At 43.4% G+C, this 12,894-nt stretch overlaps 1 long non-coding RNA gene across 2 annotated transcripts; it reads left to right on the forward strand.

Annotated features, from left to right (window-relative positions):
• The first annotated feature begins 1,881 nt into the window (after window positions 1-1,881).
• Window positions 1,882-5,835, forward strand: LOC124679270. Of its 2 annotated transcripts, XR_006994896.1 has the most exons (7): window positions 1,882-1,911; window positions 2,039-2,268; window positions 2,376-2,438; window positions 2,635-2,749; window positions 3,674-3,753; window positions 4,112-4,229; window positions 5,374-5,835. It is a non-coding gene; the product is annotated as an uncharacterized LOC124679270 (long non-coding RNA). The 2 variants fall into 2 exon arrangements; XR_006994895.1 differs by having other exon boundaries at window positions 4,112-5,835.
• The last annotated feature ends 7,059 nt before the right edge of the window (window positions 5,836-12,894 follow it).

Raw genomic sequence — 12,894 nt, forward strand, 5'->3', positions numbered from 1 at the left:
TAAAATAAAGGCACAATGTCCTCCCAATCAAGTGAATCCCTATTCTTCAACAATTTATACCACTGCGCTGATTTACCAGACAGCGATATACAGAATAGTTTCTTCCTAACTTCATCCATAGAAATACCTGCACATTCGAATAACCCGCATAATTCATGTAAAAATAGTAAATGATCTCCAGGATGGAAAGTTCCATCCCCTTCATAGCGGTTATCCACAACACGTTCAATAATTTTCATAGGTATTTTGTATGGAACCTCTTTCTTACTTGGCGCCTCATCCACTACCTTTGCAGTAGTAGTAGATTTTCCAAATAGGAATTCAAGAGAAGATCTCTCCATAATGAATTATAGCAGCAGGCAGAAATAAAATCAGCACGTACGGTAAAGGTTTCCCTTACCAATTCCACTTACCAATAGCGCTTCACTCCCCGGCAACGGCGCCGTGAAAATAGTCTTGATGACCCACAAGTATAGGGGGTGTATCGTAGTACTTTCGATAAATAAGAGTGTCGAACCCAACGAGGAGCGAGAAGGTGTTGACAAGCAGTTTCGATGAAGGATTCACCGTAAATGCTCACGGACAAGTATTCGGGGGTTTTGATATAGCAGATGAATAAAGTACAAGTAAGTAAAATGCGAGAGTAATAATTGCAGCGAGTGGCCCAATCCTTTTTAGCACAAAGGACAAGCCGGTTTGTTTACTTATAATGACCAAACGTTCTTGAGGACACACGGGAATTTAGTCTGGTGCTTTCGCTTCATATAGTTGATTAATCTTCATTGTTTTGATAAGTGTTGTGTGGGTGAACCTGTGCTAATGCACCGCCCTTCCTAGGACTAATACATCTAAAGGTATAATTGATGCCCCCCATAGGGGGTCTTACAACGATTTGAGATTCTCAGCCACAGGATGTTCTCAGCTGGAGCATCTCAGCCATCCATTTCACGTAAGATATTTTTACTGCTTGCTAGATCAAAACATGAAACGGCGAGGTTCTACCCGTCTGTCACTGCGTGTGGACCCTTGTTCTAGATGGTCCATATTGTCAGTTGCCTGGGTGGATGCAATGAGGATACATCCCTCGTGGGTGAAAATCCTAGAGGGCCTCTATTGGGCAGCTCCACACCCAATCCCAATCCCTCCACGTCCTGACTCGTTCCTTTCCCCCAATCCCCTCATCTCTCTCTTCTCACCCAATCCCTCCAAATCATCCTCCAAATACCATAGTGCCTCCAGCAGATCTCGCGCTCCGCCTCGCCGGCTAGCAGCCCGTCGCGCCTCGCCGGCCGCCTTGTCGGGCGAGCAGCCCGTCGCGCTGCCTGCGGGTCTCCTCCACATGCCGGTCGCCTCGACGGGCGAGCAACAGAAGAACGCCATGGGGCGAGCGCTTCACGAGCGGGAGCTCCGTGGTGAGCAGTGGTCGCTGCATCTGCTCGCCAGGGCGGCTGCACCAGCGGGTGAAAACCCTAGCGCTCCCTCCCAATCCCGAACGTCGCTCCTCCTCACCTTCGTCCTCATCTTGAGCCTCTTCTGCTCTAGGGTTTCTGATCCTAGCAGGTCATGAGAAGGAAGAGCAGGCCGCTCCCGGTGGCCTTCTCCGAGGAGCGGTGGCGCGGTGCTCGGCTGCCAGAGGAATATGAGGCAGAGACCAAGAAGGAGAGCCCGGCTGCAGGATAAAGAGGAGGAGCAGAAAGTGAGAGTTGTGCAATGTCTGGACTAGATAATTGATTGTTTCATATTTGAAAGCTAAATCAAATTGTTGGTATACTTGTACAGGTGACTTCGAAGCAAATCAATTTCAGCCAGAAGGAACTCAAAATAGTGTTGGCAGGAGATATCACCATAATGCAAAAATCTCGTCGCAAGTCAATTCGAGGTTTTCTAGGTCATTTACAATTTACAAACCAGGTATGAAATAGTGATCGTGTGTTCTTTAGTACCATCATATGATATCTTCAACATAGGAATTACTTGTAGATTCTCCCATATTGCGAAAAGATGCATGGTTTCATTTTACTTATTAACTGTATTTCAGATTCCAGTAGCATTAAATATGGCAGAAAACATTGAAGGAGAAGACCTTTATCTGAAGAAACAGATGAAGTCCGATGGGCATGGCCAGCATTTTCCTACGAAGAAAACAAATCAGGTTGCAATGTAATGTGCAGAGGTCCTCTTTGTCCCTGCAGCGTGTGGAGGTGGTTGGCCTCGGCCAGGTTAAGTTGTCGATGCCGGTGAACCTCTGTATATGCACTCCGTTCCTAGGTATATGAGATCATTACCTTACCTCTCCACCATCAGATTTTAACTACGTATCTTTTAAACTCCACTTTTCTATCTTGATGTATGATGCTCTATGTTTTTATTGTCAGAGTTGGTGTTCCTCATCCCCTTATCTGAAAATTCATTTAGAATAAGGCCACTTGCGCATCCAGGTAAACCCCCCAGTTCCCATTTTATCTCTTTACACTTTCTTTGAGGTATTAAAATCATGTGTGAGCATTGGATGGTGGATTAGCATCCTTGCCTGACTGTCCCCCAAAAATTATTGGATAAGTGAAAACGTTTTGTTATATTTCTATGATCTAACTGGGAATTAATTGTTTTTTGTGTGTGCTTGATTCTTGCCAGTGAAGGGTTGTGATGCCGCGGTCTGTGCAACATTGTCATTGTCGCCAGAGGCATACAAGAGAAGTCCAGTTCCAAGCCGGCATCATGGCCTCTACTTCCAATAGATCCTTTTCAGGTTTCCTTAACCCCTTGTTTCCAAGTTTTTGTCACGCTGCAACATTCCATCTATTAACTTTGCTGGATTTATTTAATTTTGTTTCAAAGAGGCATATTACAGTATACACGTGGCACTTGCATGATTCTACTTTTGCGAGAATCTCATCAAGCAAAGAGTTGCTAAAAGGAATGTTAAATCACTCGCAAACTCGCGGCTCAGAACGAGTAGCGACCTAATTGCAATTTCACTTATATATTTTTATTTTTTCTCTCACATATATTTTTGTAGCAGTTTATGGTCTAATAGGATTAGGGATGTTGGAGGATAATTATAATTGTCATCGACGCAGTAGCAGGTCAAAAGTGAGGTGAGGGTTTGCTGATAGGATCAACTTGTGCATCAATAAGCTCAGACTAAGGATATTTTTAGTTTCCCCTTCTGCATCAGTAACGTCTTTGTAGAGATAATGGTTCTTAGTTTTGAATTTATGAATAAGCACATAAATTCTCTGGATCTGGTTCATATAAATAAGTAGGTCTAGGATTAGTTTGAATTTTGATTGAGAACACAAGCAGCAGTTGACTCAATTCATGGTTCCAAAATATAAGATTGATTAATCTGCCTTGATATTACATGAAGTTTGATTCCTTCATATTCAAAAACAAAAAGCATCGACTTGCAATGTTTACTTTACTTAGGTTGATGTACCTCGCAACTCTCATGATTAACCATATACTGGTATCCTGTGTACTGACATATGGTACTCTGTATGTGCCTACAGAAAATCTTAGTGATGGCTACTATGTTGTTTACATAGCCACATAATTACCGATGGATTTGAGTGTTGTCTTCATGTTTACATCGCCACATAACAAAGTCTTCTACCCCGTTACGAGATTGGTTTAGTTCTTCGTACCTCAACATTCCTTGCCTGTGTTTCAGGCCTAGATTCATTGACGCTGGAGGCTCGGTGTCACATCTGGTGGCCAAGTAGGAAATCAAAGCTACACATACTGATAATGGTCAGTCCTTCATATTGCTTTCTTTCATCTTTTGTTTTCTCCTTTATGTTGCTTGCATACCTCAGTTTTCATAAACGAGCCAGACCCATCGTTTTTACCAAGTGTATCTATTTGTTTTGTACTAGGCAAGATGCATAATATGAATGTAATGGTTTAGGGGGGGCAAAGTCACACAAATACTGTTGCAGGTCTACCAGTACTGTAAAATTTTAATCCCTCCGATCCATAATATCTACTGGGTGAATAATCCAACTACAGTTTTTATGGTCTAAAGTTTTCAAGGTACTGAATGCATTAAACATTCTATTGGCTGAGTTGTCAAAGGTTTGATATTTTTAATGGTTGCATCACATGGCAGGATATGAATGGAGAGTATCCTCGCCAACCAGTTGTCACAGTACTCCCAGGGACGTGTTTCAAAAGGATGGTGTGTACTGAATATGAGTTCAACACACTAAGGTGTACTTATCAGTTCGGTAAGGAACTTCATGAATCATGGATGTTCTCTATATAGGCTTTGTTGATGTTGCTTTTATATAAATTTGATGCTTAATGTATGTCTTTCAATATTCTTTTACCCATGCGTGTTTGTGTATCTGTACCGAAAGTTGTTGTGTGGGTACCTCCAAAGGATTTCATATTGTGCTTTGAATTTTTGATGTTTTGGTTCAGTAGGGATAAAAAATAAATATGATTGGGTGTTTGATAATTTAACTTAAAACAGTTATGTGGTGGTTCTATTGTGCTTGCAGTTCCTCGTTTGCTTTTATTTTCCTGTTTGCTGCAACTTGCTATATGAAAAGTTTGTTGCTACTAAAGAAATATAAATGAAAGGCAGTTTAGTGCTATTTCTATACGGAAAGTTTGTTATGACTGATTTGTTTCAGTGGTTTGCTAAATAGCTTGTTTGGTTATTCACAAAACAGAGACATATGAACATTTTCCCATAATGTGCTTGGTATTTCAATCCACCCAGAACTAATGTATGTGTCATGAGCCTGTAAATAGCTTCGCAAGGTGTACTTTGCTTATGGTGCTTATAAAATATAGAAAGTAATATGTTAGATAGCATAGGAAAACTGAAATTCCTCCCATGGATAACATCCAACTATTTTATTTTTGCAATTGATATTGATTTTGAACTCTGAATTTGAAATCTACATGTTTACATCTTTGCCCACATGGCTTTTTGTAGTCTTGCATGTCTGCTGGTTCATGTTGTCCTCATAGAGGGTTTGCTTTCAAGCCGACTTCAGTTATGAGAAAATGGCAGCTTATCTGGAGTTAATAGGATGACAGTTCTGTTTAATACTTTAATGTACAGACCCTGTTTTTTTCTCTCGCTTCCACATGTCAACTAATAGTTGTCATACTTATGCGGTAATATTAAGTGGATCACTATTTATGCTTTTAACAGGATTGGTAGCCCTGGACACTGCTGTATACTGTTCGCCCTGTTTTTTGATACCAAAACTGTTACTTATTCCATCATTGTAGATTTTTGTTCTTTGTACATGTCCTAAAACTGTAGTGGAATTTTGTTAAAATGGGTTTGGCTTGGTTTCATTATATGAAGCACTAACTCGTGAGATTTTACTCAAATATTCTTTGGCTCTGCAGTTCTTTCTATGAAGCATGTCACATTGTCTGCAAGCTCACGAGGTACATCTCCTCCTACTTCATCTAAGGTTGTTAGGTTGTACTCCCTGCTCCTTATTTACTCATTTGTTGACTATTTATCTCCCGGACCTTCACTGTCAATATTGAGGCTGCATGCAACAGTGGCATAGATGTGCCTTCGACTTCTTGCGCAAAAGTTGGTCATATATTTCTAAAGTTTTGGGTAACTCATATTTTCTCACATTCAACCTGTTGAATCAAATGAGAGTAGCCTGCATGTATAGTTCTTAGTCTTTCTAAAATTATCCAATTCTCTAATGGGGCCCTAATAACTAGGTTGTTTTCAGAGATATGTACAGTGGGACCGGTGTCGGTTGGTGTCAGCTGAAACACATGATTATTCACATTATTTTTAGCAGCTCTTATAGTGGTACTTGCGGATTAATATGGTCGGTCATCATAATTTGTAGCATTCCCTCTATCGTGGTCAATTGCGTCCTGAGGCTTTTTCGATGGATTATTCACCATTTTTGTTTGCAGCCTGGTTGAGTATGTCTCCGAGCATCCGTCCTCTCCTAGCTTTCTAATTGTTAGCATGTTTATATCTCTTGTGCAAGTTGAGAGTACCAGATGTAGTTTGTAACCATATAAATTTTGTAGCAGATTTTACTTGTTCGGGTTCTAATAGAAACTTGCCTAGCTAATATCAAAAAAAAAAAAAAGAAACTTGCGTAGCTTTTGAAAAATCATGCATGTGTATATCAGTGATCTGCATCCAAAGTCTGTAAAGCATATTGGTAGCATAATTTATTTTGAAGCAGTTTTCTCCATCTTATAGTGTATGTTCAGGTTTTCAGCACACCATTGGTTTTTCCTTTTCTTTTTGTCTTTTGCTTTTTAATTGAAGAAATAAAGAGAAAACCAATTATTGTCATTTTTCGCTTCCAGCTTGTATTTAAATTTGGATTACACTACCAGTGCAATGGAAACCAGATATGGTATGTCTACTTGATAATCGATCACTATTTCTGGTATGTCACACAGCTATCGTAGATAAGCGATCACTATTTCCACTTCATATTTTTATGGTACGCAGATTCTTTTATATATACCTACAAGTTGTTTGATGAGAATTTAATTATGCTGCAAGGGGATATTCTTCTATTTAATGTTTATGCCATGTTGTGTACTCATTTCTTTTTTAGTCAGCTCAAGTAAACGATGAGAAGTTGAGTAGTCTGTCAGGCTGCATCTTTGGGCAATCACTGCAGACAGACAGCGACGAAGTGATGCAAGATATTGTCAATCCCCACCCTTCTCCCTTATTGCTCTCCCTTGTTTTCTACAGTAATACAGAATTTTGTAATATTTTGGTTCAGAAAATTGATCGGTTGTATTCTGTATATATAGAGGTTGATGTAAATTATCGATTGCACTTGTCCTATACTAATTGGCTACTCCTGTAAAATTCCATCGTCATATAATCACAAAGAGATCATAACCTTCGATTTCGTAGGGATGTTTTTAATAGTTGGATAAGATGTCTACCACACAATTTATACAAAGAACAATATCATGCTACATGTCCTAGACCTGTCAAGGAAGTTCATCAATTGTTTACTTCTCATTAGTTTCTGCAATATAACCTTTTCACTACAGATCAGATCTTCGTTTCTTTATACCTGGAAATTCCCTGATTCTAAGATGCAAGAATGAGAACTAGCAAATCAAGAACCGCAAGTGGGACAAGAGAATTACCAAATGGAAATCGCGAGACAGAGAGAGGGTTGGCCTCCGCCTCGCCGGCCGGCCGGAGGGTACCTCGAGCTGTGAGTCCGTGCTGCTGAGCTGCACAACGTGCGGCTGCGGCCTGGACAAGAGGAACGAGTCTCCAGTAGACCGCCGCCGCCACCCAGCGGCCAGCGCCACCGGCGGCTGGTCATCCCAACCGCTCATGGGGCACACCGCCAAACAGTCAGCCGCTTTCACAGACGAGAGATAAGAGGAATGTTGTCGGTATCCGTGCGTTCGAGGCTCACAGGTGAGAAATAGACAAATTATCCTTGTGGCCATGTGGGCTGGATCAGACCGCGCGGCAGTGATTTTTTTTTTTTTTTTTTTTTTTTTTGCTTTCTGCTAGGGGCTACGCCGTTGGTTGTACCGTAAACATATTTTGTAGAGTTGCCATTGTTTGTACATATATATGCTTTCTCCTTACAACAAATTATTTCCTATTATCTAAATTTAAGTGACTCTGAATCAATTAAGATATATTCGAAGAGAATACCTCATAATTTCCTTGCAACTTATCCTACCCCCTACGTCCGACAAAGGATGTAATAAACATTAATTAAGCTTGTGTTCTTCACCATTTGTTTTATTTAGCTTCAGTTTAGCTTTTTGTTAAATTCCCTTTCTTTTATGATTGGTCTCTACATATGAAGTAGATACCTATGTGTGTACAAGTTCCTTTTATAGTGACTAAGTGTTGTGTCTTCTACACTTACCGCCTACTCGTAATAGATTTTCAGACATGGTTAATATAGCGAAATCGTTTACCAGTGTGAAGTCAGGGAATACGCGCCAAAGTTCGCCTCTAATATAATCGTTTTCTACTATGTTTGTAATTTTGTGTAAGTTCAACCTATCGGTTTTCTTTTGTAAAATCTTCCAAAACGTATTATCATCTTCCTACATAAGAGCATGTCTAACAGGCCCCGTATTTTTCTGCCCCGTATAACGTGAGTATTTCGCCCCGTATCGAAAAATTGCTCACGGAAGAACCATTATGTCTAGCAGACCCCGTATTTTGCCCCGTATTTTTAAAAATTTAAACCCCGGAAAATTTATCGATAGTTCATCTTCATTGATCATACTACGGATCATACATACATTGCGAGATCCTACATCTATTCGTCAAGGATGACGAATGGGATGAACGCGATGGCCGCCGCCCCTCCTGTGCCTCCCGCGCCTCGAATTCCCGGACGGCGGCGATGGCCGCCGCCTCCTCCTCTGCCTCCGCCCGAGCCTTCTCGGCGGCATCCTTCTCGGATGCGGCCACCGCCTACAGGAACGCCGCGTCCTCCTCTGCCTCCTCCGCTTCCTCCTCGCCGGCTCGCGGATCTCCTCCGCTTCCTCCGCCGCTTGTGCTGCCGATGAGCGCCGCCCACGCCGCCTTCGACGCGCGGTCACGCTCCCACTCGGCGCGCCACTTCTCGAAGTCGCTGCCGCTCATCGGCTTGAGCGACGGATCTTCTTTGTACCACCGCCCGCCCGCGGCGAACTCACGGAGCGACAGCGACACGTAAAGCGCGCCGGCGTACCGGCACGCCGCACGGCGACTCCCCGCGGCGGAGCGCTTGCATTGGCGCCGCCACGCCTCCTCGACGGTGTCCGGCGAGCGGGATCGCTTCGATCTGCTAGCGGACGACGCAGAACTGGACCGACGAGAAGACATGGGCTGCGGCGGGGGAAATGCGGAGGCGAGCTTTGCGAGATTGCTCGCCGGAGCTAAGCGGGGACGCGGCGGCGCACGGCGGAGCTAGGGTTGCGAGTGAGGGGTTAACCCCTCACTCGCAGCTTCGCCCAATATAAGTAGAGGGCGGCGGTGCAGATTCCCTGGACCCCGTATTCCGTCGAAATGGGCCGGCCCGAATACGGGGCCTGCTAGACGGCCCGAACCGCGCTCACCCCGTATCCCGCCGGAATTTTGCGGGGTGCACGGGTTTTAAGGGGCCTGTTAGACATGATCTAAGTTCGGCATGAAGGCGCGCCCCTACTACCTCCGTGGATGATGATATTGGTGTTCCTTCGTTCAACAACTGTTAGTTCCTATAATATATTTTCATCCTGATTTTCTGGTTGTATATAAATGTTTATATTTCTGTTTATAATTTATGGTGTAACTACATTTTTAAAAACATCCCTAACAAGATTCATTATCACTTTACCACCTACACAAGAATCTCACGGGATCGTGCGCCAAGGCGCACATCTAAATCTAGTACTTGTGATTATACCCCTTGCAAGCATCCGCAAATACAAGAAAGTAATTAAGATAAATCTAACGACAGCCTTAAACTCTGAGATCCTGCTATCCCTCCTGCATCGATATACCAACGGGGGTTCAGGTTGCTATCACTCCGGCAACCCCACAATTAGCAAACGAATACAAGATGTATTCCCCTAGGCCCATAAAGGTGAAGTATCATATAGTCGACGTTCACATGACACCACTAGAAGAATAACACCACAACTTAAATATCAAACCATTGAATATTACTCAACATAGTTCACTACTAACATTTATACTTCACCCATGTCCTCAAGAACTAAACGAACTACTCACAAGACATGATATGGAACATGATCAGAGGTGATATGATGATGAATAACAATCTGAACATAAACCTTGGTTCAATAGTTTCACTCAATAGCATCAATAACAAGGAGTAATCAATACCGGGAGAGTTTCCCCTACCAAACAATCAAGATTCAACCCTAGATGTTACAGCGGTGACGAGGTGCAGCGGTGGAGATGTTGGTGACGGTGGTGGAGATGATGGTGATGATGATCCCAATGAAGTCCAGCTCGATGGCGGTGACGATGGCGTCGATTTCCCCCTCCGGGAGGGAATTTCCCCGGCGGATTTCAGCCTGTCGGAGAGCTCTTTTCTCTCTGGTGTTTTCAGCCCCGCAGAGGCGGTTGTGTCTCCTCGCGATTATTCTCCGGAACTTAGGTTTTCGGGGCGAAGAAGTACGCGAAAGAGAGGCGGCCGAAGGGGGCTGTGGGCCCCCTCCCCACAAGGCGGCGCGGCCAGGCCAGGGCCCTCGTCGGCCTATGGGGGGGCCCATGGCGGCCCCCTCGGCTCCTCCTTTTGGCTAGCTCCATCTTCTGGAAAAATAAGATCTTCGGTGTAATTTCCGTCAATTGTTGATCTCCAGAAATATTGCATTCTGACGGTGCTTTTTCTAGCAGAATCCTGACTCCGGTGGACGATCCTCCAATAATCATGAAACATGCAAAATAGATGTAATAACATAAGTATCACCTCTAAATATGAAATATATCAATGAATAACAGTAAATTATGATATAGAATAGTGATGCAAAATGGACGTATCACCGGGGTTCATAAGTTTTCTTCTTAGCGGGTACCCATTTCAACAACTTTCCATACTGCGCTTCTTCTCCTTCAGCAATTTGATAGAGCACTCTTTGTCAATGTGTCCAATAATCCCACAAATAAAACAGAAATCAGGTAGGAATTCATACTCGAAAGGGCACCATTTGAACTTTCCTTCCTCTCCTACCTCCACCATTGTAGCTCTCATCAAAGGTTTAGAGATATCAAGTGTCACCTTGATTCGGAGATATTTCCCATCGCTAGACCTCCTTCCACTCCATCTATTCCCACATAATTTCCAATCTGGTCACCAATATCCTCACCCGTTTTTCTGTTCATCATACCAAGTGGTAATTTGAAGATCCGAACCCAAATTGGTACTCTATTGAACTCATACTCATCCGCACTCTTACTTGCATCTAACTCCTCCATAACTAACATTTTTTTATCAAACGTCCACGGACCCTCATCCAACGCTTTCTTCTTTCCCGAAACTTGGTGAAAAGTGAGAACAAAGATGTTCTCACCGAGATCCTTACACTTGATACCCTTCATTGGGCACCAAATTGGCCCCAGGGCATCCTCTATGGCTTCAGCAATGGCCGGTTTGTCAGACATCAACTTCCCTATTGCCTGCACCTCCACGATCCCATCCTTTCCAGATCCCATCTGACATATTTTCACTCATTTCTTCTCTGCATCCGAGAGCTTCAGGCTGCGCATCAGGCCTTCAACACGATCCATCCTTCCACCCCGAAACAGGCCGGCGAAAGGAAAACACGATCTAGGTTTTTGGTGTATTACGACCGAGTGCCCTAGACAAACACCCAGAAGGCTATTTTGTGTCTATGTACTGGGAAATTGAAACAGCGAGATCCCGTACTAGCGATAAGGCCAACACGAGAGAAGGGTTTTGGGGGTGGTCACGAAAGCACAGCGACAGAGATCACCGGAGACAGAGGATGACCGGAGATTGACGAATAGAGGACATGCAATCGTCAGACCAGTCGTCCGATAATCACAGAGACCAACCGTCACATGAGGGATGGACCTTAAGTTTTTGGTTTGGGTACACTTTTTTTTGTGATCATCTAACATGCCCTTTAACTTTCGCTTCTCGTGTGCATCAGCGATGGCCCGACGAAGATCATCATCAACGGGCTCATCTGATGCCTCTTCATCTTCACCTCCTCCTGCCTCTTCATCTTCATCATGCCCCATTGCAGTATCACCGTAGTTAGGGTACATATCATCATCTTCTTCTTCTTCTTCGTTGTCTTTCTTCATGCTTGGTCCAACAATTATAGCTGGGCATGAAACCTTTCCAAAGCAGGTGGGAGTGAATGACTTACCAGTCAGGGTATTGCGTTAAGTTCCGGCAACTAACACATGGAGAACATATAAAACCATCCGCCTGTGGATTTTCCGTAGCCACACGGATAAAATTATCCCAGTCCGAAGTAAACTCGGGTAGACGTTAGTCAACGTACATCCATTGCCGCCGGTTCATCTACATCAAATAATTAAGTTGATCAAAAAACCATTACAAAACATCATAATATATATAAATAGTGGAAATTAGCACCGTACAAATCAAAGGGTAAAGTTGCTTAACCTTGATCGAGGAGGAAAGAAAGAGGAGAAAACTTAAGTGTCGCTCCAGCACCTCATATCATTTTTGTTTTGTGTAAAATCAAGCGGCATCATTCTCTCAGACATTCCATCGAGCACCTCATGTGCATGTCAAAGAAAAGCAAGCAAACACTCAAGACATACACCTTCCTCCAAGAAAAAATGAAGTGAGTGGGCTGCTGGTTGGGGTTGAGCTGAATATATAGCAAAGGGAGCTTTAGCACCGGTTTGTGTTACGAACCGGTGCTAATGAGCAGAACCTTTAGCACCGGTTCGTGTTACGAACCGGTGCTAAAGATACGGCACGAACCGGTGCAAATGCTCCTGCGGATCCCCTGGACGTTCAGACAGCACAAACCGGTGCAAATGACCCCCTTTAGCACCGGTTCGTGCCAAATCCGGTACAAAATCTCTTGGGAGCAAAGAACCAAAGCCCTTGTTTCTACTAGTGATGTTTGAACGTGGTTTGTCTGATTTAGTATGAATTCGCCTATATTTATTCATATTTTTACATCCATCCTGGACTCGTCGTTGGGAATATGGACCTCCCCGGACCAAATTTTACATCATCCGACGCTAAATAGCGCCGGATTTCGGCATGGGGAGTCCCAATAGCTGGAGATGCTCTTACACTATACGTTGCATCCACCGTACTAGTTTGGAGAAAGGAAAAGCGGTAAGAAATTGAGGTTACGCGTCTTTCTAATTTCTCTGATGGATACAGGACAGCTGCTCGACGAGCCAATGTAGGTGTGCCACTT

Source organism: Lolium rigidum, chromosome 7 (assembly GCF_022539505.1).
Source record: "Lolium rigidum isolate FL_2022 chromosome 7, APGP_CSIRO_Lrig_0.1, whole genome shotgun sequence".
Taxonomy (NCBI): Eukaryota; Viridiplantae; Streptophyta; class Magnoliopsida; order Poales; family Poaceae; genus Lolium; species Lolium rigidum.